Here is a 27,034-nt window from a genome sequence, read left to right on the forward strand (position 1 = left end):
TCTTAGTTTTGGGATCTAACAGTTCTGTTTCCAATTTTGATTTTTCCACCTGGAAGCCAATTTTTTTATCCAAATTATAGGCCTCTCTTATTTGATAATAATGAAGCCAGTCTCGCACTTTATCTTTTAATTTCTCAAAACTCTGCAATTTCAATTTGTCTCCTTCTTGTTCCAACATTTCCCAATATTTCGGCCATTTGGCCTCCATATTGAGCTTTTTCCGAGCCTTTGCTTCCATTGGTGACAACCACCTTGGGGTTTTATTTTCCAGTAAATCTTTGTATCTTATCCAGACATTGAACAATGCTTTCCTGACAATATGGTTTTTAAATGCTTTATGTGCTTTAACCTTGTCGTACCACAAGTATGCATGCCAACCAAAAACGTTGTTAAATCCTTCTAGGTCCAAAATGTCTGTGTTCTCAAGAAGCAGCCAGTCTTTCAACCAGCAGAATGCTGCTGATTCATAGTAAAGTTTAAGGTCTGGCAGGGCAAATCCACCTCTTTCCTTTGCGTCAGTTAATATTTTAAATTTTATTCTAGGCATCTTGCCCTGCCAGACAAATCTGGAAATGTCTCTCTGCCATTTCTTGAAACAGTCCATCTTGTCCAATATTTGCAATGATTGAAACAGAAATAACATTTTTGGCAATACATTCATCTTTATAGCTGCAATTCGACCCAACAAGGAAAGCTTCAAATTTGACCATATTTCCAAGTCTTTTTTCACTTCTATCCAACATTTCTCATAGTTATCTTTAAATAAGTTTAAGTTCTTAGCAGTCATATTAACCCCCAAATATTTTACTTTCTTAACTAATGTTAAACCGGTCTCCTTCTGAAACCTCTCTTTCTCAATCGGTGTTAAGTTTTTCTCAAGCACTTTAGTTTTTGACTTGTTCAGCTTAAATCCTGCCACATGACCAAATTCTTGAATCAATTCTAATACTCTTTTCGTACTAGATTCTGGCTCCTGTAATGTCAAAACTAGGTCATCTGCAAAAGCTTTCAATTTATATTGTTTGGCTCCGACCTGAATACCTTTAATCAGACGGTCCCTTCTAATCATATTCAGCAAAACCTCCAGAACCGAAATAAAAAGCAATGGGGAAATTGGGCAGCCTTGTCGTGTCCCTTTCTCTATCTTAAATTCCTCTGTCATCACATTATTAACTATTAACTTAGCCTTTTGTTCTGAGTAAATTGCACTTATACCATTTTCAAACCCTTGGCCCACCCCCATTCCCTGAAGATTTTTCTTCATAAAATTCCAAGAAATATTATCAAAAGCTTTTTCCGCATCTCTAAAAATTAAAACTGCTTTGGTATTGATGTTCACTTGCAGCTTCTCCAAAATGTTAATTATATTCCTCGTATTGTCAGACAAATGTCTACCTGGGAGAAAGCCGGCTTGATCTTTATGTATCTCTTCAGCTAATGCCTTTTTTAATCTATTAGCCAAGATATCAGCAAAAATTTTGTAATCCACATTAAGCAGGGATATGGGGCAGTAGTTCTTAAGTTGTGTCTTTTCAGACTCAGTTTTCGGTATAAGTGTAATGTAAGCTTCCTACCACGACTCTGGCGCCTTTTTCCCCTCCAAAATTTCATTACAGACCTCCTTTAGTGGCTGAATTAACCAGTCTTTCAGAGATCTATAGTATTTGGAGGTTAGACCATCCGGCCCTGGAGATTTACCCAACTGCATGTTCTGGATGGCACCTTCAACCTCCTGTTCTGTAATTTTGTGATTCAACATTATCTTATTTTCTTGAGAGATTTTTTGTAATCCATTTGTTCTTAAAAATTGGTCTAAATCAGTCTCTTTCTGTGGCCCTTGTGTGTATAGTTGTTTAAAATATCTCTGGAAGCACTTTCTAATCTCCAATGGATTCTGTATGTTCTTTCCTTCCACATCCAAATTTGTAATGGTGTTTAATTTTTGTCTTTTTTTCATCTGCCAGGCTAGCAGTTTCCCGCATTTATTAGCCGATTCAAATGTCTTTTGTCTCATCTGCTTAATTTTCCATTCTACTTCCTGATTTATCATTTTCATGTATTGTACTTGATATAGCTTTATTTCTCTCAGAATCTCTTGCGACTTTGGTTTCGCTCTTAATTTCTTCTCTCCTTCTTTTATTTTTTCCAAGATTTTATCTTTTTTCTCATTTTGAGTTCTCTTCTTTATTGCGTTCTGTTGAATCAGAAACCCTCTCATGACCGCTTTGCTTGCGTCCCAGATTACTCTTTTTTCAACTGTGGTATTCAAATTTATCTCAAAGTAATCTCTCAAGATTTTTTAGGCCTTCTTGGTAACCTCTTGATCTCTAAATAAGGTGTCATTCATCCTCCATCTGAAGGAACCAATTGGTGTTAGTTTCATCTCCATCTTCACCGCATTATGGTCGGAGCAAGTTTTTGGGCAAATTTCCACTTTTTGAGTCTTAGGTGCCAGTCCTCTAGTTATCCATATTTGGTCAATTCTTGTCCATGTCATGTTGGCTTCAGAGAAGAATGTTCCCTCTCTTCCAAGGGGGTTCTTGGTTCTCCAAATGTCAATCAAGTCCATATTGTCAGTCAGTTCAAAAAAGGTTTTTGGTAGTCTGCCATCTTTAGTTACAACCTGTCTCTGTGACTTATCCATATTTGTAGATCCCACTCCATTCATATCTCCCATCAAAATAATGTTATAGTCCATGTAGTCAAGCAATGTCTCATGCAATTTCCTAAAGAATTCAGATTTCCCCTCATTTGGTGCATAAACTCCTACAATCAAAAATTTTTCTCCTTGTGATTGAATCTCTATTGCCACAAATCTTCCTTGTTCATCTTTAAAAACAAATTTCGGTGATAGGCTCTCTTTGGCATAAATAACAACTCCTCTCTTTTTAACCTTGTGCGATGAAATAAACTCTTGACCCAATCTTTTATTAATCAGTACTTTCCTGTGAAGCCTTATCACATGAGTTTCCTGTAAACAAATTAAGTCCAATTGTTCCTTTTTCAATAAATGAAAGACTTTCTTCCTCTTCTCCGGGGAATTAAATCCATGAATATTCCAACTTAATATTTGCAGAGACATGATGTGGTTATTCTATTTTCCTCCAACTGCTCCCAAAAGTTCTTCTTGTTCTGACAGTGGTATCACTTTTTTTTGTTTGTCCAGTCCCAAAGGTGGTGGTGCTATGTCTAGTACTCCTGATCTTAAAGCTCTTAGCTCTTCTAGTACTTTTTTTTGCAGGTCTTCTTCGTGGTCTCTCAAAATTTTTTCCTTATCTTCCACTGATCTTATTTTGAACTTTTTCCCTTTAAAGGTAAAAGATAGTCCCTGGGGGAATTCCCACCTAAAAACAATTCTGTTTCTTCTCAGTAGGGCCACCAGATCTCCGTAATTGGTTCTAAGATCCAATAGATGTTTCGGTATATCCTTAAAAATCTCCACTCTCGAGTCGTTGATTTCCAAAGTCTTCTGGAAGTGCGCACTCAGTATTTTATCTCTCTCTTCTTTCGTTCGGAGGGTAACCAAACAGTCTCTCACCCTGTTTTTTCTCCTTCCTCTTCCAAGTCTGAATGCACTTACTATCTTGAAGTCTTTCTCCAGCTCCAAATTCCAAAATTTTCCAAATTCCTGCATAAGAAAGGTTATCTTTTTCAAGTTCCGGTACTGCCCTGATCCTCAGATCTGTTTCTCCCTCAGTTCAATCATAGACAGAAGTGACTGATGATCCCCAATCTGTTTGCGCATAGGTTTTATTTCTTCCTCTACAGCCACTGCTTTTTCTTTTGCTTCCTCAGCTATTTTTCGATTAGACGCAGATTCTTCCAGCAATTTTCCAATAGATTCTGTATTGGAGTTCACCTTCTGTCCCAGATTATCTATTTTGGTTGATTGTTCCGTAACTTGTTTGCTTAGGCCTTCCAATTTTTCATAAATTTTATTTAACACAGAAGTAAAGTCCCCTTCTGAAGCCATTCCTTTTGACTCAGCTTGTGCAAAATCTTCCCCCTGTGTCACAGGAGGGCCGGGAACAGATGATCTGCGTTGCTGGGAAACTATACTGGGCTGCTGCACTCTGGCCTTGCCCGATCTTGTTGTCCTATCCGTCATCACACTTTTGTCTATGAATCAAGGTCAGTCCCACGGTCAAATCTTGCCGTGGAAAATCCCCAAAGTCCAGAGTGGAAAAATCCCCCAGCTGGGTGTACAGCTTCAATGTTCCTCTAGGGGGACACTGTAGCAGTCATTAAAGTTACAATAAGGAATCTTTTCCAACTTTCTTAAGTCCCCTCATAAAAAAACAAGCAACAGTTTCAAGTCCAGAGAAGACCTTCAACAAGTATCTCCTTTGCAGAGTTAACCATTAAAAAGTTACAATGTCTATAAATAGTGCGACTCTCAATGCAACAGTTCTAGTGAACCTGGCAGTCCGTTCCCAGGAGTTAAATAATTGTCTCTATTTTTCCCAGAAGAAATAAAGTCACTTTTCCCTCTCCCCCCCCTCTCCACTAACCTGGGGGGGGGGGAGTTTTTTCACTTTAACGTTCGGATTTAGAACTTTAAAAGCACCGCTCTCCAGGTCTTAGCTTAGAAGCGTCTTTGCTTTGAACTGTGTACAGAAACGGAAGGCGGACTTCCTGTTTACGCTTTCCCGCTTCAGTGCCAAATTAATCCCTTTTTTCTTCCTTTTCACAAAGTATTTGAAGACGCAACAAAGCGAACTGGACTCCTTGGCAGGTTTTGAATAAACATCCACAATTTATTTATTTTTTACTGATAATAATTAGCTAAACAGTTGGAGGATCTATACAACTCTGTAACATGCAGAAAATAGCATTATTGGAGAAACCAAAGACTGGAACTGAGGGAAGTCGGGGGGTGGGGTGGGGAGATGGGTTTTGTGGGGGGAGGGGGGAGGAAAAATGGGGAGGGAATAAGGATATGTTTTTGGAAAATACGTTTTGTTATAACTTTGAATAAAATTTTTTTTTAAAAAAAATAAACATTTAAAATCAGAGAGTCACAACAGGAGTATTCAGGCTTCCACTCCTTTCACATTCCTGGTCAGCTTTCTTCATTTCAACAGCCTAATTTAAGTTGAAAAGTCACTTTGTGGCTAATACTCTTAAACAACTGGGAGTCGGGAGCACATGCTGGACTACTGAAATGCCAAAGGACTGTGGCGACAAAGTAAAACTTCCACAGTTGTGAAAATCAGATGCATTTAACTCAATGCGTAATGTTGGGCAAACTGAACTGCATGGTTCTATTTCCAAAGAGAAGAACCTTCCAAATCGCAGATCCAGATTGACTCCAGATGCAATGAATATTTGCAGCATAACGATAGCTGGCACTGAGTGGCTGACACAGAGAGAATATCCAGCATTGCAAATACATGCACTTGTTCCCAATACAATTATTGCTAGTGACTCAAGGTGAACTGGGACGCGGGTGGCGCTGTGGGTTAAACCACAGAGCCTAGGACTTGCAGATCAGAAGGTCGGCAGTTCGAATCCCCGTGACGGGGTGAGCTCCCGTTGCTCGGTCCCTGCTCCTGCCAACCTAGCAGTTCGAAAGCGCGTCAAAGGGCAAGTAGATAAATAGGTACCACTCCGGCGGGAAGGTAAATGGCATTTCCGTGCGCTGCTCTGGTTCCCCAGAAGCGGCTTAGTCATGCTGGCCACATGACCCGGAAGCTGTACGCCAGCTCCATCAGCCAATAAAGTGAGATGAGCGCCACAACCCCAGAGTCGGCCATGACTGGACCTAATGGTCAGGGGTCCCTTTACCTTTACCAAGGTGAACTGGTGAGCTGCTATTATGGTCCATGTCTAAGAAAGTTCTTCCCCTCCCAAGAAAATACTGAGCTACTCATCTCCCATGTATCCCTTAACTTCCTATATTGTATTATAATAGATTTAAATTGTTTCAAAAGGCTTGAGCAAATCTTGGCTGAAAATAAGACCACAAGTATCAGCCTGCCATTTGCATTCATTCTGACTTGGATGGTTTCTGCGCAGCTATGTTGTTTATTTATTCATGCTTTTATTACGGTACTTTTATATCCTGCTTTTCCCCCAGTGAGCTCAAGGCAGCATGCGTGGTTTCCTAACCTCTCAGCTATCCACACGCAGAGGCTTTCTCCCTGCAGACAACCACAACTCATGCAACTAATACCTCCAGGTAGAGAGGGAGGGAGGCGTGCAAATGTGGATCAGGAACAGCAACACAGCCCTGCTCCTGTGCTCTTGCTTCAGTTTTTGCTTTTTGATGGGTTCGCAAAATTGGTTCACACTGCTTTGGGGATGCAAGTTGAAAAGCAGCACGGAAACCCTGCAAGTCAGTGTTGTAATCCTATGCACACTTCCTAGGCAATAAGCCCCGCTGAACACAACGGCTTTTGTCCAAGCCAAACATGCCTAGGATTGTGCTGCACATATTCATCATGAGCTGCCACACAAGGCTGGTAATGCAGCAGTTTCTGAAAAGCTGGTACCTCAGACGCAAGCTCTGCAAAGAGCCACTGTAGTTTTTCAGTTCCCTCCCTCCCTCTGTGGGAATACCTCTCGGCCATGTTTCTCCGCTTCTGTAATCTACCAGCATCAAAGAAGAGGTAGCAAAACAACATCACACCCTCGTGATGTGGTATGCAACTGCCAGCCAGAGTGTTAACCTCAGATCAAACTTTCCATTAAATGTAGATCCCAGAGTATCAATATAATCAATGGGTTTAAAGTGCTGCAAAAATATCAAGCTTAGAACCACACGTTCTTCTCCCCCGCATATTTTCACTGCAGCAGTTGCTTCCTAATTCTGTTTCTCGGAGATCTTGCTGAGGTCTTCCTTCTCTTCTGTCATAATTGTAGGTGTGGGTATCCACCGTTTTCCTTAATTATTTTTCCATCCACGTCAGCCTCCATTTTCCCGAAGACATAATTCACATTGTGGCACTAATTAGAGTGTTTTATTAGCCCATCTTAATCTAGGGATTCTTTTTGTGCTGCGGTGGGTGGCTGACTTCATTGTTTCCCAACAGGGAACATGCAAACAACATTGCAAAGAGATAGCTGCTAAATAATGGGGGGGGGCTGGGTAACAGCCGCAATGCTGCGCCTGAGGGAGTTTGTGGTGTCGGCTCAGCCTTCATTTCTGTCAGTGGCAGGTACAAATTTCTATGTGCATCAGCTTTGCTCTTCCACGTATGGTATAAATGGAATGGAATGATGATATTATGCTACATTATTCCAGCTTGCACCTGGAAATTAATGGACCCTGAAAAGGATTGCGACAAGATAATGTAATGCCATCTTCCAGGGATACCAGAGGATAGGTGTTTTAAAGTTAGTCACAAAGAGTGAAGCGTAACTAGGCTGGAGCTCTGTTTTATCTTTTGTGAAACAAACCCCAAAGAGCGTTCCCCCCCGGTCAAACAATTGTCATGTGAAACCAATTGGCCTCCAATAGCTGACCATAAAATTCCAGTCACCTGTTTCTCTTTTTGAAATTCAAGCCAATGTTTTAAAGAGAGTGGCTGTGTATACATAAAAGACATCCAAAATTACTACAGGATTTTCCCCCAGTAATAAATGGGGAATGTATAATGAGAGAGGCATTTCCTGAGGTCCAAAGCCCACTTGTAAAGTTATATGTCCCTGCTTACTCCCCAGATATGCACTGCCAGGAAATTATCCACCTGGAGAGTGAATCTTTATGTATCCTCTATTCTGTCATCTTATTGACCTCATCATTGCTTTGTCAAATTCATCTGTGCCAAATGCTGCTGTCACAGAGGTTTGTAAAATTTTACTGCATCATAAACGGGAGACCGTGGGTGTGTATGGGCTATCAAGTATAATACATTAATACGAGCTAATATCTCCCAAACAAGCTAAGAATGTGGATTCCCACATCTGCATTTTATAAAAAAAATTAAACCCTGCCTTTACACATTATATATACAGTACCTATAAAAAAAAAATCACTATTTCAACTGTGAAACAATTCGCTGTGTTTCATGTTCTTGTTTTTGACTTTCAAAGAGGTCACCCTATGCTCGCTGATTATTTATTTACTAATTATTTCAAGAGTGTTCTCCCAGGAAGTGTTGCCCTTCTTCTGAATTGTGTTTGGGCACCAGACAGATCTGCATGCATGCTGATGTCGGTGTGGCATTATGACACCATCACATTTGCAACATCACATCAACAGGGCTGGGGAACGGCCATTTTCATAAAAGGGAAAAGTTGAAGGGGAGAAAAGGAACATCTGGAAAACTATCAACTGGTTAGTCTGACTCTGATACAACAGGTGAGTTGTATATGAGGCAGTGTGGACAGCCACCTCAGGCGGTTGGGTTTGGGCAGGATTATTGTTCTATAATAGGACGTGGGTGGCGCTGTGGTGTAAACCACTGAGCCTTGGGCTTGCTGATCAGACGGTCAGCAGTTTGAATCCCCGTGACGGGGTGAGCTCCCGTTGCTCGGTCCCAGCTCCTGCCAACCTAGCAGTTCGAAAGCACGTCAAAGTGCAAGTAGATAAATAGGTACCACTCCGGTGGGAAGGTAAACGGTGTTTCTGTGCATTGCTCTGGTTTCGCCAGAAACAGCTTAGTCATGCTGGCCACGTGACCCGGAAAAACTGTCTGTGGACAAACGTCGGCTCCCTCGGCCAGTAAAGCAAGATGAGCGCCGCAACCCAAGAGTCGTTCATGACTGGACTTAACTGTCAGGGGTCCTTTACCTTTTTGCCTTTTTATTTTTCTATAAATAGAAAATAGAGGTGCTGGAACTGAGTTCTGACAAGTTCTGGCTGGAAAAAAGCGCCCTGGTTTGGGCCATCATGGAAGGGGAATATTGACTATATTGGGTATTTATTCCCAGAGAAAGGCAATTGTGGAATAACCGGTTTTGGTGATTTCCTTAAAAAAAAAGAAAAGAAAAGCTCAACAATTTGGGGATCTTCCTGGTTTTTACTTTTTGAAATATGGCAACCCTAAGCCTTGGGTACTATGCACTTTGTATTGGAAAGGGGAGTTGTTTACTGTTTTGCCTCAAGCACCAAAATGTCTTGGGATGGTACAGTGTTGTGCATGAAGTCTCTGCCGCTTTAACAATGTTTTTCCTGTACCATTCAAGACAAGTGGTCACCTACTTCCTGATTTCCCCCGGTTATGTTTCTGTGGCCAAAGCTCTCTAAGCCAAGGACAGAAATTGCTATCTTGATTACACCCAGCATGCGATAAAATCAACATCAATTGGCAGATTCATTGGAATGTATCTGCCATAATCATACAATAATAATCTCCAGGGAAATGGAGAGCTTTCTTCTTTGAGATATTTCTGAGTGTGCTCTTGTTTGAGTTCAAGCACTTAGAAAATAAGCCATTTATCTTATTAAGCCATGTTGCTCCCACAAATGTCACATAAAAATGTAATAGGGAAAAACAGATGTTGCATTACAGAAAATGATAGTGAAACTTGTTCACATTAAAAATTGTAGGAAATAACCTAGGCTTCCACAGCCTCGTTTAACTGCACTGTGGATAAGAGCTTTGCTCTATTCTGTGTTTGTGAATCATACAAAGTGACCCCCCCCCCCCCGCTTTCTTTCAGAGGGAACAAACTTGTTTTCTCCTCCGGTGGAGGGTAGGAACCAATGGCTTCAAGTTACAAGAAAGGAGATTCCAACTAAACATAGGGAAAAACTTTCTGACAGTAAGAGCTGTTTGACAGTGGAACGGACTCCCACAAGAGATGGTGGACTCTCCTTCCTTGGAGGTTTGTAAACAGAGGATGGGTGACCATCTGTCATGGATGCTTTAGCTTCAATTCCTGCATCGCAGGGGGTTGGACTAGATGATCCTTGGGTCCCTCCCAACTCTAAAATTCTATGATTCTACGAACCAGCTCAATTTAAGGATTATTCTTCCTCAGAGACAGCTGCACTGCATTCCCTCAGAACCAAGTTCCATTTCTTAAAGATGTTGCAGAACTCCAGAACAACACGGGTTGGCTCAAGCTCTAGGTGATTCTGTTCCCATAGACAAAAATTTAAATCTTCCCACTTCCAGATTTTGGTGTGTGTGTTCATGCAATGCTTTAAAAGAAAATGTGATGAAAATGATGTATAGATGGTATATTATGCCCGTCAAATTAGCTAACATGTATAAAGTTAGTAATAAATGTTGGAAATGTAAAGAAAAAGGAACATTTTATCATATGTGGTGGGAATGTAAAAAAGTGAAAAGCTTCTGAGAGATGATATATAATGAGATGAAAAAAATGTTGAAATATACATTTATAAAGAAACCAGAAGCATTCTTATTGGGCATTGTAGGAGGTGATGTAAATAGAAAGGAATGTAAGCTGTTCTTATATGGAACAACGGCAACAAGAATGTTATTGGCCCAAAAATGGAAGCAAGAAGAATTACCGACGAAAGAAGAATGGAGGATGAAATTAATGGACTATGCAGAATTGAATAAATTAACAGGAAAGATCTGAAATCGGCGGGACCAGAAATTCACAGAAGACTGGAGTAAATTTACAGATTATTTGAAAAGTATTTGTGATGACCAGACTACGTTTGTAGGTTTGCAAGAAGTTTTGTGAGGAGTATTATTGGAATTATTGCAAAAATGGATAACCGCGAGGAGGGTTAGTTAAGACAATTAAAGGTAATAAGAATTTAAGAAATGCATAAGAAGTGGTTAAAACGGTGGATCATCAGAGGTGCTGAAGGAAGTCCAAAAAAAGATTGTATAAATGATGAAGTTTTGTGGTATGTATTATAATTAATATGTTAATATGTTAAAATTAATAAAAAATATTATTATAAAAAAAAATTTGGTGTGTGTGTTGGGGGGAGAGTTGTGCGACTTTTGAGATTGCCATGACCAGCAAAAGGCTTGAGCAAGCTCAACATACTGCTAGGAAAGAGCCCCACTGGTTCTGCCTGTCCCTTGACTAGGCCTGGGTTAGGTTGCCACCGTCACCTCCCTGGCACTGCCACTAATCCCATTTGAAACTCCTGGCTTTGCAGGGCATTGAATATTGTGGGAAATATATGAAAGATTCGGACCCTCCTTCCAGATGGGCTTGCCTGGTGATGCCAATGTCCCTAGGACAGGACCAATGTTGTATTTTCCACAGTGCCCAGTGTTTAGTGTTGCTAATGCAGGGCTCCCACGTCAAGTGCAAAGATTCATTGGTGGCTGTGGTGCCACCCCAGATTGCGTCACTAGAGGGCCCAACTGGGCAGACCATACATTCTCCATCCCTACTGTGTACACTTATTGGTTAAAAATAAATAAATAGCTACACTGATGTCTCAAGTCTTCCTAATGTGGTAGTGGCCCAAAGGGCCACAATGAATGTGATAATGTGAACCCCTATAAATCCTTCAATATGCCCCTAATAGAGACGTTATGGTAACCTGTTGCTTTAAGAAACTGATGATTTTGCAAGATGCTGTCCCCCACTGGGACAGAAGGACAGCTAATAGGTAAATCACGAAGATACAGCTCATAAACTAGAATATACATGGTGCAAATGGCTACACATAGCACAGGTTCCAAACATGCACACTAACACAATGTAATAGATCATGGTGAGAATCAAAGTTTAGTTTGCAACGCTTATTGCAGATGTGTATTAAACATGAAATGAGGTAATGATGTACATGATTGGTGAAAATTCAAATCCTTTGTTTAAAATGTTATAAATACCACCACCCTGACCCTTGGGCGGGTTGCAGTTTTACGAAAAGATTCGACTGTAACCTATTGCTTTGCAGTAAACAACAATGGACTCCTAACTCCTATTGTCTCTGAGTTTTATTGGCGTAAACTCAGAAGATAAGCCATTTTTGGCTTACAACGCTACGATGACACCAGTAGAGTACATATTTTATCCTAGCAGAGGGGAAAGAAGCATTTAAAAATAGTCTATGTCATTTTGCCAGGTCACATGACTAAGCTGAATGAGTTTGGGATCCAGTCTAATCCCCACTTGCCATGCTTTCACTTGGTAGAATAGACCATACAGCCCAGGCTGGTGCCAAGCCCCCTTCTCTCGTGTCCATTTGTGAAGGTGAACCAATTTCACAGAATACCAGAAGCATGCAAGTTATTCTATTGATTGAGAATAAATTGTAAACTGGCTGTTTGCAAGAATAATGGTAACTTGTATCACAATTACCAAAGCATCAGATAAAACTCTGATAAATGAAACTTAGGTTTTCATGAATCAAGAGAAAGTTATCTCACGGTATCAACGTAAATCTGACAACACAAAGATGGCATTAATAGTGCAGTCGTAAGATTGCAATAACACTTCAGAGGTTACATTTGCCATTAGCATTTAAAAGGTCAGTTGACAATAGAAAACATATTTTCAATGTAAACTTAATTAAGAAAGAGGGGTTGGCCAAATCTAAGGCAGATCATACATTAATAGGTAAGTGCAGACAAGGTTTCCCCTTAGAAATCACAGAGGCAACAGTGTAAAAGCGGCACTGATGGTCGTGCTTAGAGGTTAAATTGACGATTTAAAGTGCTAAAACCACAACAGCTGTCAGCAGTAAGACAAAATTCACCTTATTTCTCAGTCATAGTTAATATACACATTAAACACATGCTTTGAAAACCACAGACTTGCAACTACTGCCTCTTTCACAAATCAGTCCCACAGGGACCCTAATCCAGATTGAGATTATGAGACAGGGGTGTGGAGGAGTGCTTAACCCTTTTCCTCCTTGCACCATTTCCCTGTTGAGAAGTACAGATTCAGTTTGGTAGCCATGTTGGTCTGTCACAATAAATAACAATGATGAAAGATATTTTTTAAAATTTATTGAAAGATGTTCCAGTAGCACCTCAAAGACCAACTAAGTATAAGCTTTCTAGGTATGAGCTTTCGTATGTATACACATTTCTTCAGATACTCTGAAGGAGAAGTCGCTACAACCTTATAAGTGCTGATGACTGTTAATGATGGCAGTTGGTTCCACAGGGAAGGGCAAGGGATTTTTAAAGGGATAAAAAGGTAAAGGAACCCCTGACCGTTAGGTCCAGTCGTGGACGACTCTGGGGTTGCGGTGCTCATCTCACGTTATTGGCCAAGGGAGCCGGCATATCCGGGTCATGTGGCCAGCATGACTGAGCCACTTCTGGCGAACCAGAGCAGCGCACGGATAGATGACCAAAATTAGCTTTAGCATGTATAATGGGACATGAATCTAATATATCTATTCAGACCAATTATCTCCATAGTTTTTAGTTTGGTAACGAGTTATAATTCAGCAACTTCTCTTGTTGAGAATTGTTCCTGATGCTGCTATTGTTGGACAGAGAGGTTTGGAAGAGAGATTCCTACCCTCCAGTAACAGAGTTAAGAACAACGGTGATTGCTCCAAGCACATTAAAACTTGGTTAGATTTACAAGTGCTCTCATCTAAATTTAAACAAATGTTTCCTGCAAAAATACTTAGTATAGAATAAATCATAGACACTTAGCTTTGCAAACAAGTGAATCTTTTACTCACCGTTTCCAGAAGTCACAGCAAACAAGCTCCTCTTGTCTTCCTGAACCAGAAGAGGGCCGAAATGGGTGGAACAGTCTCTGATTGCTTGGGGAAAGCCCTGGAGAGGAGGGGAATTAAGATACCTTTGAGGAGGCAGAGACTTTCAGTTTCAGCAACTGATTGATGGGTTAAGACTGCTGTGGGTGAACTGCTGTGCTCCTTAGGCAAGATACTCTGCCAAATCTGTGAAGATCATGTTTTTGCTAATAAAGAGTTAACTCCAACTTTGAACGGTGTGATTTACTGCTGGCACACTTTTCATAGCTGTCAACTTTCAGATTTGAAAATAAGGGATCAGCAGCCTCACCTGTCCCGGGGACAGTCTAAGGGATATCTAACAATCTGGGATAGCAGCAGGAAGCAGCGGGAAACGGCACTGGAATAAGGGAATTTCCCGCAAAGAAAGGGAAGGTTGAGAGCTATGACTTTTTGACACTGTCAAGCTGCAGCTTGGGGCCACCAAACGTTGGTCCTGCATCAGTGGCGCATCTCTCTGCCAGCAGAGGCGGACAAGAGAGGGGGTCTGCACAGCATCCTAATCTCCCCCAGTCAACACCAGGGGGGGGCCTGCATTCTAAGTGGGGCTCCTAATGATCAGTAGACTGTAACATCTACTCTGGATTACTTTCCTTTTTATATAGTACTTGTGGGGTGTTGCTTTCATACACCTTCATATTCTATATCCCTCACCCACCCACCCCGCTCCATGTTCTCTATTTCACCCATAAAACTGCCTGCCATTTGGTAATTTGAAGGGAAAAAAGCAATGTAAACAAGCATACACATGTCTGTAATTGAAATCATTCATTCGGATCATAGAATGTGCATTTTCACTGCTCTTTTGAGTCTGATTGCAAAATTATGGGTGGGAGTGTTGGGGGTGTGACTCTGAATTCTAGGTCCTTTTATCCCTTAAGAGAGAGAGAGAGAGAGAGAGAGAGAGAGAGAGAGAGAGAGAGAGAGATATTCCAGAATAACAGGCTGAATGCTCATTCTGAGCAGCAGTCAAAGCACAATGCATTTCCTGCAGATTAAATGCTGGCTGGGAGTTGGTGGCCGGGGGGAAAGTGCAGGGCCATTAGTACCACTCAGCCATTAATTCTCCAGGAAATCATCTTTGCCAAAGTGATATCTATGAATGTTAACGGGGCAGATTTCTCCCACCCTCCAAATTACCAAATCTCTACATAGCTACATACCAAAGCTCACTCATAAACAATACCTTACTTTAGAAAATATATGTTTTCCAAATAGTTCCTTTTGCAGCCTTTTTCTGCCTTACTAGCTTTCTTCTCTTGTCTTGTACAGTACAGTTTTATACACTTGAATGGTCAGTCAATCCCCCCCACCCCAAGGTATTTGGTTATCAAGGTCAGTTAATATTTCCCCTTCATATCTCCTGTTGTGTTGGCGGCAAGCTTTGCCAAGAAAAACCTTTCGAAATGTTAAAATGCCGGGGGTGGGAAATGGCTAATTTTCCATTTGCAATCAAGGTGTCAAGATTTGGTAAGGAACTTTTCTTTCTCTCTGCTTTATTTTCTTACCCTAGAAGAAAGTCAGCTATAACAGCAAAGAGCGGCTGCTATTCTGAGTTAATTTATTTCAGATTGGGCTGAACGTGCACACACCATAACCATTTTGTAAATGCTGCCAGTTCCTTGCTGGTTGTTCAGGTTTAGACGCCCCGAGATCATGATATCTAACAAAAGTGGATGGGAAAGTCAGCTTGGAGGGGGAGCGAAACCCCGAGGAACCATCTAACTGCATCCCAGTAATTCAACATTCTGCTAAGGTTAGCTAGCAACACTCTTATTTCTCATCTTGAAATGTTTACAGTGATGGGCATGTTTCTGAGTAAAGGTTAAGGAATGAACCCACTCACAGAGGCTCAAGGACTGGTATCTCATTCCTTGCTCATCCTGGAGAGAAACATCAATTTTGACGTAGATGGGCATCCATTCCGCATTAAAGATGCAGGCAGCCAGTTTGGGGAGACAGGTGAGTAATCCAAAATGCACTGACATTGTGCGCATTTCAACAGCACTCTGCAGATGCAGTGAGAGTGGTGCAGACCCACTCTGCACATGTTTTCTGTGTTTACTGTGCAGTTTTCCACTTAAGAAAAGCCAGAATGTTGGATCTGCTCTTGCTATTCACATCCAGAGGAACAACCTCTACAGAGTAATTATTCTTATCTACTACTACCCTTTTATATTGGGACACGGGTGGTGCTGTGGGTTAAACCACAGAGCCTAGGACTTGTCGATCAGAAGGTCGGCGGTTCGAATCCCCGCGAGGGGGTGAGCTCCCGTTGCTCAGGTCCCTGCTCCTGCCAACCTAGCAGTTCGAAAGCACGTCAAAGTGCAAGTAGATAAATAGGTACCACTCCGTCGGGAAGGTAAATGGCATATCCGTGCGCTGCTCTGGTTCGCCAGAAGCGGCTTAGTCATGCTGGCCACATGGCCCGGAAGCTGTACGCCAGCTCCCTCGGCCAGTAAAGCGAGATGAGCGCCACAACCCCAGAGGTGGCCACAACTGGACCTAATGGTCAGGGGTCCCTTTACCTTTACCTTTACTACTACTCTTTTATACTAGCTGGGCTAGTGCTATTGGGTATAAAGGTAAAGGGACCCCTGACCATTAGGTCCAGTTGCAGACGACTCTGGGGTTGCGGCGCTCATCTCGCTTTACTGGCCATGGGAGCCGGTGTACAGCTTCCAGGTCATGTGGCCAGCAGGACTAAGCCGCTTCTGGCGAACCAGAGCAGCACATGGAAACGCAGTTTACATTCCTGCCAGAGCGGTACCTAGAGTATTTATCTACTTGCACTTTTTGATGTGCTTTTGAACTGCTAGGTTGGCAGGAGCTATTGGGTATAGAGACCACTTAATTCTCAGTATTTTTGTAAGTGAGTGTGATGACCAACACAACGTATGCATGCAGTTCTTTTAGATAAAAAGTGCTGGTGCATTCCTTTTCTATTGCTTGTCCCTTTAGAACACATGAGAGCAGCAGGTCTGCTTACCCCTTCTTTAGGTAGGGCGGCTTTGTGGGGCGGCCGGTAAAAAAGGTAGAAAGGTAAAGGACCCCTGGATGGTTAAGCCCAGTCAAAGGTGACTATGGGGCTGTGGCGCTCATCTCGCTTTCAGGCCGAGGTAGCCGGCATTTGTCCACAGACAGCTTTCCGGGTCAAGGCCAGCAGGACTAAACTGCTTCTGGGACAATGGAACACCGTGACGGAAACCAGAGCACATGGAAACACCGTTTACCTTCCTACCACAGCAGTACCTATTTATCTACTCGCACTGGCGTGCTTTCAAACTGCTAGGTTGGCAGGAGCTGGGACAGAGCAACGGGAGCTCACTCCATCGCAGGGATTCGAACCACTGACCTTCTGATCAGCAAGCCCAGGAGGCTCAGTGGTTTAGACCACAGCGCCACCAGCGTCTCTGATGTGTAAGTGTGAATGAACCACCACAGATGACATTTTCAGATCGTATCAGGTCAAGCACCATATTTTTCCGAAGGGGACAGTTCCAGTGGTGTTGTCAGGGTAGGACTTTGGAACTAAGGTCCAGAGCCCCACACAGCAAAATGAGTTGCAGCAGAGGCATTCTGTCCCATTTTGCCACCTGAGGCAACACGGGGACATGTTGCTTTATTGCCGTACCCCAAAACCCTTACCTGGGAATCCAAAGAAGTGGCTAATTCACCCTGCCTTGAATAGGAGGCCCCTCCAGAATGCAGCGGGTTTGGCTTACCACAATTTGAAGTACTACATATTGCCATCTAAAGAGTCCCCCTGGTAAGATTCCTAAGTACAGAGGGTAAAATTATCTAACTGCACCTTTGGACAGTTCCCCCATGCGGCAGAGTGCCATTACATCCCTGCAATGAGAGTTCAGACGATGTGTCTGGAATGGGCGACCGAGCCCTAGGATGAATTTTTATGTGGTGGTTTTATTTTCAACCTTACCCAATCCATTCTGTCTTGCATAGGATATCCTTACCCTGTTGTGCAGATTCGAACCGCCAACCTTCTGATCGGCAAGCCCAAGAGGCTCAGTGGTTTAGACCACAGCGCCACCCACATCCTGCGGCCAGTGCCTCCCCCCTGGCAATGCAAAGCTGGAATGCTGGCAATTAGTCTTGCCGGAGCATGAACTCCAGCTCCATGCCAGCCTGCCAAAATGGCCAGTGGCAGGCTGGTACAGATGGTAGTGCTCGTCGGGGGTGGGCCTGGGGTAACAATCAGGCTTCCCTCAGGTCCTCTCCCAAGGGATCCAAACAGCCCACACCAGCCCCCAACACCCAGGTAATCTGAGTCTTTGTTTGGGGGGGTGTACCCTCGCCTACATCTCCAGTAATAGGGTATCCCATTAAAGGGATCCGTGAAGGGCTTGTTTCTCTCCATATGCCCAGACAGTGGCTTGGGCCTCAGTGCTCTTAAAGGCACCGATCCTTGTGGGGATCCCCCTATTTGATGTAAGCCATAGCAGTGGCGTAGCGTGGGGGGTGCAGGGGGGCCGGCCGCACCGGGCGCAACATCTGGGGTTAGGGCAAATCCATGGGTTAGGGGGCGCAAATCCACGGGTTAGGGGGCGCAAATTACTTGCCTTGCCCCGGGTGCTGACAACCCACGCTATGCCACTGAGCCATAGGAATCCCCACTGCCAGTTTGACCTTGATGTCATTTCCAGCAGGCGGGCCAGAAATAAATGGTTACTGAAATATACTCGGAGTCGAGTGTGGATTTCATGCTCTTTATTCAGCTCATAGTAGTGAGGAATGGAAGTTCCCCCGAAATGTCTGCTTTATATACTTTATTTACACAATGGGCCCCATGTGATTGGCTAGTTCCGGGATTCACCCAATCAGGATGCGGATTCACTTCCACCTGGAGTTGGATTGGGTGGCTCCTGCGGACCAATCAGACTGCTGCAATTTGGATCCTATTCAATATCCTATTCAATATCCTATTCGAGCCAGAACCCGAACCCCAGACCAGGGAATACCCCAGGCCGCAATGCACACGTAGGCAGCCGGCATACCTTGAGGACTATGAATGCGACCTCCTGGGCAGGACTGGAACTTAGAGAGGAGGGGTGTTATGTACTGAGTTGAATAGGATCCAAAATGCAGCAGTCTGATTGGTCCTAGAACAATAGGATCCAAAATGCAGCAGTCTGATTGGTCTGCAGGAGCCACCCAATCCAGCTCCAGATGGAAGTGAATCCACAACCTGATTGGCCTACAGGAGAATCCTGGAATTAGCCAATCACGTGCAGCCCATTGTGTAAATAATGTATATAAAGCAGATACTTTGGGGGAACTTCCATTCCTCCTCACCACTATGAGCTGAATAAAGAACATGAATTCCACTCTCGACTCCAAGTATATTTCAGTACATAACAGTTACCTATTGCCTATGCCAGGCTTCCTCAACCTCGGCCCTCCAGATGTTTGAGACCTCAATTCCCAGCATCCCTGACCACTGGTCCGGATAGCTAGGGATCATGGGAGGTGTAGGCCAAAAACATCTGGCGGGCCGAGGCTGATGAAGCCTGGCCTGTGCCAAACTTCTTCATCTGTAGTCAATAAAAGTTGCAGCCTGATTTGATCCCATTCAATGGTGTGGTGTCATTTTTTGGTAACACGTCTGGGGTGTGTGTGTGTGCACAGCCTGGGCCTGCAAGTGGGTCAAGAAGATGTGCATTTTACAGAGGAGAGCACTGAAAAATGCATGGACATGCACTTTGCGTTACTGACACCTCCCACATTATGTATCTGAGTGCAGAAAGGTTTCTTATGAAGCAGGTCTAAGTGCCTCTCAGTTAAATGGATTGGACTACATTTCAGGACTTAAAAGTCCTCCCCCTTCATAGATATTCTATTTTTCTGGTGATCAATAAAAGTCCACTTCAAGCTGATGAGATCAAGTAGCTCAGCTGGCTGCTAAGACAAGAAAGCCCAAGTAGACCAGGCTTAGTTCTCATTGGAGATTAGGCTCAGGCAATGGAATTACAGATTAGCTGTAAAATAGTTTTTGGTTTTTTCCCCCTGAGAAAATTTCTGAGATTTTTATTTTTCAAACTCCTCAGGGGGTAGAAGTCTACTACGTAGATTTTAACCCCTGAATATTTTAAACCATTTTTGTTTGTTTGGCAGCAACCTCCCCCCCCCCCCCCCGCCGACAATGCCACAGAATGGATGCAAAATGGCTGCCAGGCTGCCAACATGGCTGCCGCTGTCACTTGTGGTGGCAGCCAAAAGAAAGGAAGAAATAATGATTTGGTCATTCATAATCTGTCTCTGCTCAAATCCATACCTATCCTGAGTTATTTTCCAATTGGAATGAATTAATATAGCTCTGCAATGTCGGTCAAAGCAACATATACATTACAAAAAATGAGCAGACTCCCAACTTTTCATTTCAATTTATAGTAATAGCATTTTCAGATTATAATCCTGTATGATCTGAGGGAAGCACAGCCACTGTGGCTTCCTACAGATACAGTGGTGCCCCGCTAGACGAACGCCTCGCAAGACGAAAAACCCGCTAGACGAAAGGGTTTTCCGTTTTGGAGGCGCTTCGCAAAACGAATTTCCCTATGGGCTTCCTTCGCAAGACGAAAGCCCATAGGGAAATCTCCAGGACAGCGGGGAAGCGCAGCGCGTCTTCCCCACTGTCCTCGGACCTCCTCCGAAGGCTGGCGGTGGGGCGGAGAGACCTTCTCCCCGTGCCAGCCTTCGGATGGCTGTCCTGAAGACTTGCGGTGGGAGGAGGGTTTTCCTTCCCACCGCCAACATTCAGAATGCTGTTCTGAATGTTGGCGGTGGGGAGGAAAAACCCTCCTCCCACCGCAAGCCCCGGGAACAGAGGAGAAGCGCTGTGCGCCTTCCCCTCTGTTCCCGTACCTGTCCTGAAGGCTTGCGGTGGGGAGAAAAGCCCTTCTCCGCACCGCCAGCCTGGCAAGCGGTCTCCATAGGAACGCATTAATTGATTTTCAATGCATTCCTATGGGAAACCGTGCTTCGCAAGACGAAAAACTCGCAAGAAGAAAAAACTTGCGGAACGAATTAATTTCGTCTTGCGAGGCACCACTGTAATGTTGGACTAATTTCCCATTGTTGGCCCTTCAGGCTGAGATGATCAGAGTTGAGCAGCATCTGAATGGCTCTACCCCAATCTGAGGCCATATTCTAGCCTATCTTTTAATATATATATATATATATATATATATATATATATATATATATATCAGTTGCTTTCTCATCAGATGTTCTCAAGGTGAGATATGTAATAATAATAATAATAATAATAATAATAATAATAATAATAATAATTTAATTATACCCCGCCCTTCCTGGTCTCAGGGCAGCTAACAACAAATTTAAAACACTTTAAAACACTTAATTATAAAAGCAGCATAAAATACAGTATTAAAACATGAATAACAATAAAATTCAAAAAATCAAAAATCAATTAGATAATCCCCAGGGCTAGCTGGCTGAATTGATCCTACTTGGGCCAGCAAGGAGGCCAGGGATAAATTTAAATGTGGGGTCCCAGAAAGGGTTTCTTCATAGAAGAGGAAAGGGGGAAAGTGAATAGAGGATCAGGCTAATTCAAATGGAAGGCCAGGCGGAATAGCTCTGTCTTGCAGACCCTACAGAAGGAGATCAAGTCCTGCAGGGCCCTAGTCTCGTGGGACAGGGCATTCCACCAGGTCGGAGCCATCACTGAAAAGGCCCTGGCCCTGGTGGAGGATAGTCTGACTTCCTTATGGCCGGGGACCTCTAAACTATGATTATTCATGGACCTTAAGGTCCTCTGCAGGGCATACCAGCAGAGGAGGTCCCGTTGATACAAGGGCCCTAAGCCATAAAATGTATAAAGAGAAATGTTTAATTAAAAGACATGTCAGTGGCATCCAGTTTGCATATGGTTGATTTGTTGATGTGAAATATACACATTAATGATTCCTAATTTTTCCTGTTCTGGCTTAGTGTAAAAAATAACTCTCCATCCTTTCACAACTATGGCTGGGCAAACCTAGCCAGATGTGCCCATCTGTATAAATATAATATTTATATATTATAAATATAAATAGTTTTTTAAAAAATTCTGGAAACCTTTTTTTTCAGTCTACAATTGGTATATATAGAACTGGATAAAGTACACATAGATGTGGATTATTTTTAGAGATTTCATACTACTGGAACTTTAACAAAGCTCACTTTTATTTTGATGATCTAACAATTTTAAAAAGAATTGTACCAGTGATTAGTATGAGCAAATAAACTTTTAAAGTCATTTTTATTGTGCTAAGTGATTAATGCTTCATAGTTGAATAAGAGTATCATCAGCATAGATACAGATATATTTCATAGGAGATGTATTTATGCTTCATACTTGATATAGAAAGGTACATTTTTTAAAATTGAAGAAGAGTGTCATCAGCATAGATAAAGATATATAGATATATTCAGTAGGAGACAGGTACATATAATAATTATAGCAGACAGTTAACTTATGTTCTTCAGTCCTTCTACTCGGTACAGTGAAATTATGTTGTTTTCAAATGAAAGTTTAAGAAATTTAATTTTAAAAAGTGAGATCTCTTCCATGGGCTTTAATGTTTGATATTTGCCTTGAAATATACTTGCATTTCTCAGACTACAGAATCCTTCTGTGATGGCCTCGATTTTAATTTTTTATTTTATCTTAAACGGATTTGATCTTTTTATTTGTGAAATGCTCCTAAGAGTCACAGAGCAAAAGCAACCTCATAATTTTCCTCACAGGGCTTTCCACACATCCCACACATTAACAACTCATTCAATTATATCTTTATATGGTGCTGCTGTTTGTGATTATTATATCCAGGAATGATGAGGATCAGTCTAAGGTCTTTGGGCACCAGGGCATGAGATTCTGGGCCAAGATGATTTAGATTTCTAGTCCTTCATTTTGTTTTATTAATACCCAAGAAAGCATCTTGTTAACTGAACCCAATCATTTTATGGTGATGTGCATGTGATAAGCTCAAGGTGAACTCAAATGGATAAATATATCTAGGGAGCGCAGCTGCAGATGCCTGAAGAAAATGATGGAGGATAGCTTCATAATGTCAAATACAAAGAAGCAAAATATTTTTATTCTGATTCAACTAAGGGCTACCCCTGCTATGCATATTGCTAGCTGGATGGAGGATTGCCTCTGCAAACTCTTTAGTATTTTAAACTCTTACAGTGCAATCCTGTGCATGTCTACTCAAAAGTAAGTCCCATTACTTCAATAAGGCTTAGTTTTAGGTAAATGGGCATAGGATTGCAGCCTTAGTTTTAAATCGTATTATTGCTTCACCTGGAATATTGGTTTGTATTGCATGGTGACTAATAAAATCAATAATAATACAGAATAAAGCAACAGGGTATTGTGGCACCTTAAAGAATAACAAATTTATTATAAGTTAGAGTCTACTTCATAACCATGTTTTCATATTTTGGCAAGTTCCTAAGCTTGGTCTCATGGAGAAAGCGAGAGAGAGACCTAATGCCCAGTGAGTTGCATGCCTAGGTTGTGGATTTAAATATCCATATCTAATATCCATAGCTACTATCAATATCGAATATCCATAAATATCCATATCTACTGACAATGGTCTCCCTGGTTGCGGTTCCAGAGTTGTGGCGTCACTACTGAGAAAACTGTGGGATGTAATCCACTGGGAGCAGTCAAGTACAACATTTCTTGTTTTCCTAGAGTGGACATGCAAGGGGATGTTGGTCCAGCCAGTCAAAACTTCCTGTTTCCTCCTGGACTGGAGCATCCTTCCTTGCATGTGACTAGAGGTGGGCATGGCCTTACCTGTCCAGGTAACAAAAAGGACAAGGCACGCAGCCATCTCTCTCTTTTTGAATTCCTCCATCGTTGGACCAGCTTTTAGCTAGAATTGCTCTGTTAGCTCTCAGCCAACAGTGGACACTGGGATCATCTCCATATGGGATAGATCCACATGTATATACCTTGTAATTAAGTCTGCCTTCAGGGATCCAACTGTGAACTGATAATGTGAGTAAACTTCTTTTATATACTTTACACAAGATTGTGGCGTGTTTATTCTTTTAAGGGGGGTATAAGGGAACTTACCAGGAATCTAATATTGAGAGGCTTAAACAACCTGCAACCAGCTATCTACTGCGCCTTTTGGGGAATGTAAAACTCTGCTAAGTTATAGAACTTGCTAGCGCAAGTTAGGAAGGATATTAATAAACAATATATCTTTTCCTGCCTCCCTGAACATTCCCATAAAAACCCATGTCCTATATGTTTAAGGTGCCACAAAACTCTGCTTATTTTGTGAATAGCTGTTGCTCTTTACCACAGAAACAACTTGCAATCAAGGGTTCCTCAGGTACCACCTCACCCTATGTAGGTCCCTGCTCAGCAACTGCACTCCTCAGATGGGGCATGGCTGAGAGGTGCACTTAGCTCGGCAGAACTGTTGGGATCCACTGCCTGGTAATCTAGAAGGGAGGTGGTGGTGGAGGCAGGAAGGGTCTCCGTCCACAACATGCAAGTGCATGACATCATTGCCCTTGCTGATGTCAGCAGCCCTTGTCCAAACCAGGAACTAGTATTCATTCTTTATTATTATTTTTACAGTGTGGGAGTGATCTGTGCTTCCAATCTTAATGCAGCAAAAGAGCTGCTTCAACTACCAAAGCAAGCAGCAAGAGAAACTAGCCGGTTCTATAAAACAGCGGTAGGTGACCTGTGACCCTCCAGTGTTCTTGGACTGCAACTCCCATCAGTGCCCCATTCCTCTCTGCACCATGGTCAATGGTCAGGGGTGATGGAAGTTTTAGCCCAGTAACACCCAGACTTTACACCCTCGTTGTAAAGGCATACAGTGAAAAAGGTTGTCCCATAACAAGTGACAAAGTGGATTGGAAGGGGCACACATTTGGTCCCAACCAAATGTGGAATAAGAGACCTGATCATTTGAAGAAAAACTTAGCTTAGAACAGTGATTGTATTCTAACTTGCATTTACTGACAAACTACAAGCATTCTTTATATATATATATATATATAAAGCATCTGTATTTACAACCCATAAATTCTTCCCAGCCCTTTAAATGAGCTCTCCATCTTCAATATATTTGAGTTCTCTATAAATCTACCATTCCTTAATCTAAATGTAATCATCTTGTAATAGACCGATTCCAGTAAAAATGCCATTAATCTTGTTTCCTTGGAAGAGAAGGAGGCAGAACGGCGAAGAAGGGAATGAAGAGAAAATTTTCTTCTAGTGTTTCACTGTGGTGTTTTTTATTTAATTTCCAAATTTAAATAGAATCATGATGAACAGCAATAAACATGGGCAAGATCCAGCGAATGGCAAGCATTTCTTGCACAGTGGAATTTAAAGATGCTCCGTATTGGATCAATTGTGCTGCATATGATTTTGTTTACTTCCACTTGGGCTCCAATGTTTTCTTTGGCGTTTTAGAAGGACCACAAAATGCTGAATGAAGGCCCTTTCAAGTTACCAATTGTCTAATGCAGCTTAACAATTCAGACGTCTCCATTTTACAAAAAACAAACAAACCACTCTCTGTAGGATTCCCATTATTGTCACAGAGAATAAATGTTATGTCACAACGGTGACATTATGCTTCCTCAAGTTTGTATTTCTGCAATCTCAAACAACACTTGGTTGGACTACTGTAATGGGATCTTTACGGGGCTGCCTTCAAAAATGGACCGTATGCTGCGGCTTGTGCATGTTGAGCTTAGAAGCTTGTCAACATTTCACAGAGGTCATGAAGACATTGCACTGCCTGGCGATATGCTACTGGGTCAAATTCAAGGGGCTTGTCAGAAGTGCACCTGGGTTCCCTTGCACCCTTGTCAAACAGCTGTACCGGCACCAGGGCCGGATTTAGGTTTGACGAGGCCCTAAGCTACTGAAGGTAATGGGGCCCTTTTTTTTTGTCCAGCTGTCCTTTGTCAACAACAAACGGTTGCTGTTTTTTGTGTTGAATATATGCTATATGGTAATTTATGGACCTAATAGGTATCTAAAGCCATTTGCACATAACAAAATAACCAGTCCATGCAGAATATAGGCACTCTATACATAAAAAGGAGCAAACCAGTGATATTTTAGGGAGCTGGCAAGCAGGCGGGGCCCATGACTTACATCATAGGGGCCTACACAACACAAAACACTGGTTTTATTTTATTTGTTTTTTATCTTATATTTTGGAAATGTACATCCAGTGGGTTTTTTTCCTTTAAATTTTTTTGGAGGCCCAAAGAGAGTGGGGCCCAATCTATAGCTTGTTTAGCTTATACGTAAATCTGGCACTGATGTATCGGTACCTCCAAAACTGGGAAAGACCAGGGACCAGAAATGCAGAAAGTTTGCTTTTCTGTGCTCCTCCAGCAATTTCCTCCGTGCCCACGGGGACTGAGTCTGCTCTGCCCCTTTTCCTTCTACTTCTCTGCCTCCCTCCCTTTTCCCTCCTGCTGCAACTCTCACCTGCTCTCTCTGCCTTTCTTCCCTCTGGGTCATGCTGGGCGCTCTGGTCAGACTTCTAATAACACCGCCAGCCAAACTGGAGAGGGAGCCCTGGAGGGCTGCCGCAACGGCCCATGCCAGGGGCCAGATTCCTCCACCAAAGTGCCCGGGGCCTCATCCAGCCACCCAGAGCAACATGGGAGCAGCCTGGGGGTGGCCACAAATGCGTGGGCTCCTAGCCCCTGTGAGCCAGAGTGGAGACTGCAAGCCTAGCCATTGCTGCCACCTGGAGCTCAGGAGCTTCACCCGCATCACAAAAGACAGGATTCTAAAACCCTCCAATGACAATTGCTGGTAGATGGCAGGGAGCCAATCCCCGCTGCGATAGGGCCAGCATTGTGATTCGCCAGTCACAGCATAAGGCGACCTATCACAGGCGGGGAGGTGTGTTGCCTGGGCTGAGTGCCTCTGTTTGCTATCCTTCTTGATGTTACAATAAATCCTTTTTGAGCTGAAATCTGGTCTTGGGTCATGCCTGAGCCCACCTTCACTTCAGAGAGGCATGGTTTTTGTGCCCTCCTGGACCTGCACCCTCGACAGAGGCCCACCTGGCTAACCTCTAGGTATGCCCCTTCACGTGATTACTTAAAAAGCCCTAAACTTGGGACCTAAATACTTCAAGGAGCATCTTCCTCCGAACCAACCTGCCTCTGAGTTCAGATCATGAGATCCCTTTTGTGGCAATCTACAAGAGGGACCTCTCTGCAGTGTGGCAGCCTCCCTCTGGAATGTCTGCCCCTCAGATATATGCAGCTGACTCTGACTGTTGAGTTTTCGTTGTCAGCTGAAAGCATATTTATTTGCTCAGGCAATTTGCTTTTTGCTATGTTTGTTGTTCGAGTTGTTAAAAACACACACAA

The 27,034-nt window shown here is 42.7% G+C and overlaps 1 long non-coding RNA gene across 3 annotated transcripts in view; it reads right to left on the reverse strand.

The window, feature by feature from the left end:
- The window catches only part of LOC310761326, a 129,467-nt gene extending 103,069 nt beyond the window's left edge, over positions 1–26,398 (reverse strand). For 2 of the 3 annotated variants that reach the window (XR_014547385.1, XR_014547386.1), the window contains exons 1-2: positions 26,136–26,398; positions 13,541–13,637 (exon numbers count right to left, since the gene is read on the reverse strand). This is a non-coding gene — a long non-coding RNA (uncharacterized lncRNA). Of the gene's footprint in view, positions 1–12,463; positions 12,805–13,540; positions 13,638–26,135 lie in introns of those variants that run through there. The other variant, XR_014547387.1, reaches the window with a different exon arrangement.
- Between the last annotated feature and the right edge of the window lie 636 nt (positions 26,399–27,034).

This window comes from Podarcis filfolensis, assembly GCF_964270895.1.
Source record: "Podarcis filfolensis genome assembly, chromosome: 4".
Taxonomy (NCBI): Eukaryota; Metazoa; Chordata; class Lepidosauria; order Squamata; family Lacertidae; genus Podarcis; species Podarcis filfolensis.